Source organism: Oenanthe melanoleuca, chromosome 20, assembly GCF_029582105.1.
Source record: "Oenanthe melanoleuca isolate GR-GAL-2019-014 chromosome 20, OMel1.0, whole genome shotgun sequence".
Lineage (NCBI taxonomy): Eukaryota > Metazoa > Chordata > Aves > Passeriformes > Muscicapidae > Oenanthe > Oenanthe melanoleuca.
In genome coordinates, this window is record NC_079353.1 from 8,738,628 (window position 1) to 8,747,972 (window position 9,345).

Sequence of the window (9,345 nt, forward strand, 5' to 3'; positions counted from 1 at the left end):
GGAAAAACATTAGGGCTGTCCAGGGCAACTTCAGAGAAAGTAATTTTTTATTTTGACAGAACAATCCTCTGGTTGATATGCATATTAACTGTGGCATCTGAAGTGCAGTTTGTGTGGAACCACAGTAAGGAAATTGGTGCACTTAAAAAGTCTTGCCAAGAACAAGGCATAAGACTTTTAAACACTGCTATCTACTAACAGTCATTTTAAGACTACCTCCTGTATCATTATGGCTGTACTAGATTATGCTTAAAAATAGACTATCCAAATCTTTGCCCTCCCAGGCAATTTCCCCTCCCCCTCCATAATGGAAATAAATTTCTTCTGTATTTCCTAACATGCAGCAACTATTTCTCTTTGCACTGAAATAAAGTGCTTGGAGGAATATAAGGGAATTACTGGAATCCTGTAAGGTTGAATTTCTTTTTCTTTGGATGGGCTCTCAGACAAGTTAACAAAACCCATCACCAATTAATAAAACTTGGATCTTTTCCACCATAATTATCAAACACAAAATTCTGACAGAAGTCCATGATACAGAACTAGACATAATGGATTTAGAAAGCAACTTCATGGCTCTCCCTATGGAAGCTCTTACAGCCTGTCCATACAGGATAGATCTCCTGAAGGATCCCTCTCTTAGCCAGCAATCCTTCCTAGCTAAATCCAAGCCTGCCTACCTGGAAACTCCCTCTGCCATCTATTAGGAATAATCCTTCTCCCTAGGATTGCAGTTTCTGGCCTGCAGAACAGTCATTGGCACAGACTCACCCCCAGCTCATCCTCATCGGAGTTGTCAAAGATGTTGTCAAGGTCGTGCAGGGACAGGGCCAGGTCAGTGACCTGGGTAAGGTTGCCGGAGCCGGGCCGGGCAGCACCGTCCTGCCAGGGCTCTGCAGGAGCCAGAGAGGGAGCACAGTCAGGGGGGGAGTGATGGGAGGACAGTCAGGGGTTGAGCGATGGGAGCACAGTCAGGGAGGGGAGTGATGGGAGCACAGCCAGGGACATGGGAGCAATGGGAGCACAGCCAGGGACATGGGAGCACAGTCAGGGATGTTAACACATGGGAGCACAGTCAGGGAGGGGAGTGATGGGAGCACAATCAGGGATGGGAGCAATGGAGCACAGTCAGGGATGGGAGCAATGGGAGCACAGTCAGGGACATGGGAGCACAATCAGGGATGTGTGAGCAATGGGAGCACAATCAGGGATGTGTGAGCAATGGGACCACAGTCAGGGATGTGTGAGCACATGGGAGCACAGTCAGAGATGTGAGTACATGGGAGCACGTGGGAGCACAGCAACACCTCTGCCCCCCTGAGCCCTCTGCTGTGCTCAGCAACCATTGAGGTTCAGTGGGGAAACAAGGAAGGAACTGCTGCTCATTCAACAATCTAAAAAATATATAATTGTTTTTATAAAAAGGGCAAGGAAAATCAAGCTTTTTCCAACTAGGGAGCTGTCTGTAGCTCTGATGAAAAGACAAAAGTTCAAATTTTTCCCTTCAGATGTTAGGCATATGGTATTTTTGCTTTGCAGAGTAAAGCTCACCAGTTTTAGGAGCAGAACTGAAAATGTACATGGCATCTTTTCCATCAGGAACTGGTGTGGAATGGCCTGTTGGGGGGATTTCCTTGGAACCATCTTCTGACTATACAAAAAATCAGAGATTTCATGGTTATGAATTTAAGCTATGTAAGAAAAAATGTTTTCCTGTGTCCAGCCAGACTTAGGGGTCCGAGTTAAATAAAAGATTTGACAAAGGATTCCATGGATATCATTCAGCTCTGACAGCCAGTCCAGGTAATTAACCACCTCAAATTCTCCAGGAAAAAACACCTTTTAGAACGTTTGCTTGCACAGCCAGACACTAAAACAGCTCCATAAGGGATAGGATACATAAGGAGCATCGTGCAGGTGATAATATAAAATAATAATTTAAAAATATATAAATATAAACAGGACAAAAATATACATGTCTGATGTTGTTCAGTGGAACAGACTTGTGTCTTCCAGAGAGTTGTAGAATAAATGCTGTGCTACAAGATAACTCCCACAAGAACATTAATGCCAAAGACTGGATTTACACTTTACCTTGTTCTTATTTGAAGGATCTTTCTCAGCCCCAAGTTTGCATTTTTTATTGACAGTGAAACTGTACTTGATGTCTCCATCTTCGAAGGTGTAAGGATCACTGGTGTCTCCCCAGCCTTCTCCAGGGGGTTGTAGTAGAGGCAAGGGGTCGAGATAGTTCAGGGTCTGCACTGGTTTCTGCTCTTCCAAAATTTTAAACTGTTTATTGGGCTGTGCTAAGAGCCTGAAGTGAAAATAAACAAGCAAAGCCACCATGAAACAAAACCATCACGATCTGTAGCTGTCACTCAAACATAGCCCATGGCTCACTCCATCCCCCTTAATCAAGTAGAAATGTTTTTTCCTGCAAATAAAGGAAGTATAGCATACATTTAGTATTAAATACCTTCTGTATTAAGGCCTACTTTGGGACAATGAAAGAAGAATCAATTTTGTCACTATATAAATGAAAACACGTTGAAGTCCAGCCTTCCCAGGCTGTGTTTTTCACGCTGAAATCCTTTTCAGCCTAGTAAACTTCATTGTAATTACCAAACCCAATGGTGTTTTAACTATTAACAATTAATTTTTCCTAAAAATTTTCATTAACCTCTCTGGTGCTTTTTTTAAAACGCATTATCAGAATGCTACAGTAATTTTTAGGCTAACATAAAATACAAAAATATGTTACAAAGAGATTGATCATGTCTTGCAGTGTTCAACAGAAAAAGAGATATGGAAAAGGCAAGTGTCTTGCAATAGAATGTTTCTATTTAAATATTTGGTGCTCTCTGCATAATGCATGATGGTGAAGTGAAGCCTTAGTCTTTCTCAGTTGAAAAGTAGAAATTTGAGTGATGCCTTAGGTTTTAGCTTTTATATTTTTCAGATTCTCCGCTGCTTGGTGTATGGTTGTGAAACTTCATGTTGGGTGCTGGTGAGTTCTCCTCACAGAGTTGTTGAACAGAGCAATTCCTTCCTAGGTCCAGTGTCCAAAAATCATAAACAATGGTGAAGGGAAGGGGGCAAGCCAGGGAGCTGAAACTTCATAGCCTGGGGCTGTGGTTGGACAATTGACCCCAATGTGTGGATGAACCAAAACTTACAAAAGTGTAAAGACTCATGACCAGGATCCATCTTGGGTTTGCAGCCCCGGCCAGGCTCTTGCACTGCCCAAGGTGGATCCTTTCAATAAGTACCTACTGTATTTGTTTTGTTCTGTCTGGTCTCTGTTCCAGGTCAGCCTTTCCAGACATCAGTTTGGTGATGATTAAAAGTGCCCAGCCCCTGCCCAGTGTGTGCTCTCACCTTTGCAGTGCTGTCGGGGCTAATCTCCATCCTGCTGTCATACCGCTCACACGGCAGCTCTAGCGGCCGGAACTCGGGGTTGTCACTCGAAGGGACACTGTAGGACCTCCACACGTCCACGGCCTCGTTGCTCTGAGTTATGCCACAGTACAAGGGTGTCTCACTGACCCACTAGGACTGTCCTGTCATCTAAGCTGGGCAGTGGCTGCAGCTCCAGCCCACTGTTGTAGAGTGCTGGGTTCACAGGAACTTGAAGGGGGGGTCCAGGTTCTCCGTCTCCTGGCCTCTGGGCTGGGGGCTCAGGGTGGGAGGCCGAGGGGAAGTGGGGGAATGGGATGAATCCATAGGATTCATATTAATTTGCTTGCTCGGATTTCTAGCAGGCGGAGAGAGCGGCTTCTCGTATTTCCTGGAACTGGGCACTTCCAAAGCAGACTCCATCTCAGCCAGCCCCAGCTTCTGCCCGGACGTGTCCTGCTCCATGCATAGCTCTTCAGTCACCAAGGGACGGTGGTGGAAGGGCATCAGGGGCCTCTTCTGCAGCTTGTCTCCCTTGTCCTGCCTCTCGGTGGTTTTGTGCTTTGAGGAGGCAGGAGGGGGCAGTGCCGAGGCCGCTGCTGTCCCCACGCCGAAGCCGGGCTGGGGAAGCGAGGGCGGGCGGCCCGAGGCACCGGCGCAGCGCTGCTTCAACACCTTGTGCCTGCAAGGAGAGAAAGCACTCACTATCGGCTCGGGGCACTTACATAGCCCCAGGGAAAGCCAAAGCCAAGGAACAGCACGGAAAAACCTCCTGCCTGCTCCAGAGCTTTTAACAGGCTTTTAACTTCTGCTTGATGGAGGAAGTTTGAATAAATATTTTTAAATATTTAAAACAAAATAATGCAGAAACATACTATCTTATTACTGGCTTCATATGGCTTTTTTGACTTTGTATCCAGTATCTTTGAGACTGAGAAGCACAGGATTGAATTTCAGGGTTTCACATCCTGCTAAAAAGTTTTTTAATTATACTAATGATTATTCCTAAGGATGTGACAACAGAGATATAACTCTGCCCATACTTTTACTGGTCTTTTTTGCATTCAGGGCTTTTTGTTTATCTGTTTATTTGCTTTTATTAAGCTAAATAGAAATTGAAAGATGTGTTTGTGCTTAACATTGCATTAACATTAAACATAAACCTGTTTAAAAATAAGCACTATTTCAAAATTAAAAGCTCCATCCCTACTTCATGAACAACAACAGGACAACAAAAACTCATTTCAAAACATGTATGTACTTTTTACTTAAAAAGATAACCTCCATGATCACAAGTGAACTGGACTAGATTGGAGACACTCAACCCTGTGTACAGGTGCAAACACAACATCTTAGCTTGCTTCTCCCTGGAAGCATGCAGGCTGTGTGGGGTTATCCCAGCTTTTCCAGGGCTTTGCTGTTCCCAGGACAGGCTGCAGATTCCATGCAGCAGCAGGTGGTCTGTGCCTGCAATCACCCTAATGTGCAGCTAATGCCCTGGTGACTGGACACTGACTGTGCCCTCCTGCACAGCTGGATGGTTGATGCTGCTCTGAGAGCAGCCACTTTCTCCTGCAAGAGAAATAAAGCATTAATGTCCAGAACTGTTCTTCATACTGTCACTTGATATCTTTTACTGGAAGTCTCTGAGAGGGTTGTCGGAATCTTAGGGAACAATCTTCATGGCGAGATGAGAAAAGACTCACACATCAATATGATGGAAGTCTAATCCGTTTATTAGTTGTACAGTGCTTCTTTTAAACTTTAAACATTGTTGCAACACGCGAGGCCAGCAAACATATCATCGGTTAGTGAGCATATTTTATTTGCTATTTATTGATTGGTTTCACGCACTTTTACAGCAATTTCTCCACCTCTTGGCTCAAGCAATCTAGCACCCTAAGTCAGTCACGTCTCTTCTACCTATTTGCTACTTTACTATATTTTCTCTACACATCTACCTTCTTGCTTGCTACTTTAATATACCTTCTCAGCCGCCTACTGTTGCTGTAAGTCTTTCGAATCTGCTCATTGTTATTACTTTGTATCTCCTTTATGAATAGCTCACTGTCAGTATTCTCTCCGAACAGTACAGAATTATGCAGTTCTCTTAAAGTCAGTCATATTCATGTATTCATGTAAATTTACATATTCATGTAAATCAACCAGAGCCCCGACAGCAGGTTGCTGACTACACTGATGTTCACATTCACTGGGGAATGCTCAGAGCATCCTTACAAAACACATTGCAAAGCAACATTTCCTTTGAGGCAGCAAAGATGGAACTGGGTTGTACCACAGACCTGGACAATATGGTTGTGCACATACTGCACCTCATGTGATGTGATACACTCTGTATATAATATATCTATATGTGTCTATAAAAAATACACTCCCTAATAAATGGAGGTACTTTAGATAGCCCCTACAGCTCTGGACTGAATCACTATGAAATAGTGCAAATAGAACTTTTTCATTATTATCCTGGTTGTTAAACTTGAATTTATATAGTCTTTGGTGAGTTGCTTTTAAGACAAAATTTATTGTAATATGGATGGTCCTAAAAGCATCTATTAAGAAAACCAATAATTTATGCAAGGATCAGTTCTTTATATTCTATATTAAACCTCACTGAGGAAATGAATGGATCACTGATGCTTTCCTACAGACACGGGCTGGGAGAGCTGGGGGTGTTCAGCTGGAGAAGAGAAGGCTCCAGGGAGAGCTCAGAGCTCCTTGCAGTGCCTAAAGGGGCTCCAGGAAAGCTGGAGAGGGACTGGGGACAAGGGATGGAGGGACAGGACACAGGGAATGGCTTCCACTGCCAGAAGGCAGGGATGGATGGGATTTTGGGAAGGAATTATTCCCTGGGAGGGTGGGCAGGCCCTGGCATAGGTGCCCAGAGCAGCTATGGCTGCCCCTGGATCCCTGGCAGTGTCCAAGGCTAGGCTGGATGGGGCTTGGAGCAACCTGGGACAGTGCAAGGTGTCCCTGCCCATGGCAGAGAGTGGATGAGGTTAAAGTCCCTTCCAACCCAAATCACTCTCGGATTCTGTGCCATTTCTTTACAATATGCTTGAATTGAGGTACTACAATCAAAATTGTCTTTGGTGAGATTTTCCAGTTGAGATCTACACTACTACAGAAATTTCCAACAGCTTATCACCAGTAGATACACTAATAACATAGCATATTATATTCTCAGTATGTATTTTCTGTATGATTATCAAAGAGATAATAAATTGAGATATTACTTCAACATGTTTGAAAGTCTGAAAACTCTCTGCACTCCACTCCTTCCTGTGATGCAGAAGCCTTTAGCAGCTATTGTACAAGAAGATGCTGCTTTTTCTCCCTGCAATGTGCTCTTGTTTAGCTGAACTGAACTCCAGTACATCAATCTTGCCAAGCCCGAGCTGCAGCAGCAGAGGGAGCTTTGAGTCCGCTGACCTGGGCACGAGTCCCTGCTCTGGGCTGGGTCTGGAACAGCAAGGAGGGATGTGCTGCATTTTCACAAGGTCACCTCAGGGTACAGAACACTTTGTCCTCCTGTTGATGCCATCCAAGCAGCTTCAAGTGTGAAGTGCTGAAGGCACTCAGTGCTGCACATCTCTGCAGATAACAGGGAATCCTGCTGCTTGCCACCAGGTGACTTGCAAAACACAGCTTCTGAAATGGTGCACAAGCTGCCTAACCCTCATCTCGCATTCTTCCCATTATGCATTTCTTTCTCCACTTAAATCCTCCCTGATTATCTTTTTGTAAAGTCATACATTGAAATACTGGCCATCCTGAGGCCTGTGCCTTTAACCATGTATTTCACTGGCTTTCAAATGCTCTCCAACAAGTGGGAACTTGACAGATGATCAAAAACAAACAGGTCAGAACTTCAGAACTGGCAAATGTTCCCTACTTTGGAGAGGGGGAGAAGGAATATGGGTATAGACAAACATCACATACACACAGGCATCACATGTCAACAGCAGGAGGAAAACATAAAAAAAGTCTCATGTGAAGGGAAGGATAGGGGGCATGAGAGGATAACCAAGGGACTACCAGGGCTTTCAAGTTACATTGGAATGCATTAATTATTGCTTTTTATAATTATGTCATATTTTATACTATACAGTAAAGCAATATACAGCATAACAAGAGACAGAACTGCACAGCAGGCAAAAACATTTTGTTCTCACACAACACTGACACTAATTTTTATCCACGAACATCCCTGACACAGTCCTGGAACACACAGAGATACCTATAGCAGGCAATGGTACAGAAAGTGAAGGATACAGCAGTCCCTCACCAGAGGCCACCACACAACTCCTAGAGTCCACACTGGTTCCATTGGTGAAAAATGACATTTTCCAGATCCAGCAACAATTTGTTTTGTTACATATTTTAGACACAACCATGCAAAATAGGATTAAAAGCGAACGGAAGAGATCATATAGTCCAGTATTTCCTTTAAAGCTGGATCAACAAATTAAACTAATCTGTTTCTTAAAAACAGCCTTACAAAGTGCCCCCAACAAACCACCCAAAACCCATCACATTATTGGGAAAACTCCAGGATAAGATAGGCCTTAATAAATTCACACTAAGACATGCAAAAATCCCCACAAAATCCATTTGAAAATGGCCAGAAATTGTCCTAAAATCGACACTGAAACTCCCCAAACCAGTCAATATTCCAGGAATTATTGACAAAAACATCGGGAAAAATCCAGGATAAATTTGGACTATCAAATTCCCATTAAGACATGAGAAAAATCCTGCAAAATCCATATGAAAATGGCAAGTAATAGTCCTAAAATCGACACTGAAACACACCAAACCAGTCAAAATTCAAGGCATTTGAGAAAAACATCGGGAAAACTCCAAGATAAGGTTGGCCTAAAAAATTTGCACTGACATGCAAAATCCCCTAAAAATCCATATGAAAATGGCCAGAAAATGTCATAAAATCGACACTGAAACAGTCCAAACCGGTCAATATTCCAGGCATTTTTGGGAGTCCAGAGTATTCCTCTGGCTTCCCTGGAAGGTTTAAGACCCCTTTGGCGGGGTCCCCAAAGATCCTCGAATGAGACCCAGGTGTCTCAGGGGCTGGATTTAGCTCCTTGGAACAATTTACGAACATTGAGAGAAGAAATGCAAGCCGCAAAAATAAATAGAGTATAAATTAGACTGTTAGAATGTAGAATTAGCAGATTTCTAGAATGTTTGTGGATAAGGGACACGTGCCCAACATGGAGAATTGAGGGTATGGATACCTCTTCCTCCTTCTTCTCCGTGTCATCCATGCTGGGTGACAAGCTGGCACTTTTAGATTGGATAAGGACAGAGCTGCACCATGTAACAAGACTGTATTGTATTGGGGGTCATTTGTAAATACCTAGTACGTAATTTAGAACATAAAAGATAAGTCCTGCCTCTGCCAGGCAGATTCTGCCCTGGACGTCTAGCGAGCAGACTGTTGTTCGCTGGACAAAGCATTCCTGACATAAGGAACAATAAACAACCATGAAAACCTCTAAGAACAGCCTCCTGCAGTCTCTCATCAGCGGGCATTGGAAAGAGCTGGGTTCCAGACCACCTGCATGTCCTCCAGAGGTGATCTTGGGTCTAAGGAGACACCTCGGAATGCGACATCATTATTTAAGAAAACATCAGGAAAACTCCAGCATAAGCTTGGCCTAACAAACTCCCAGGAAGACATGCAAAAATCCCCTAAAAATCCATATGAAAATGGCCAGTATTAGTTCTAAAACTGACACTGAAACTCACCAAGCCAGTCAAAATTCCAGGCATTTTTAAGAAAACCATGGGGAAAACTCCAGGAGGTATGGCCGAACAAATTCCCATTCTGACATGAAAAAATCCGCTCAAAATCCATATGAAAACAGGCAGAAATAATCCAAAAATCGACACTGAAAGACCGTA

The 9,345-nt window shown here is 43.5% G+C and overlaps 1 pseudogene; it reads right to left on the reverse strand.

The window, feature by feature from the left end:
- Positions 1-9,345, reverse strand: part of LOC130261520 (mediator of RNA polymerase II transcription subunit 13-like) — a 33,376-nt pseudogene that overhangs the window by 19,695 nt on the left and 4,336 nt on the right.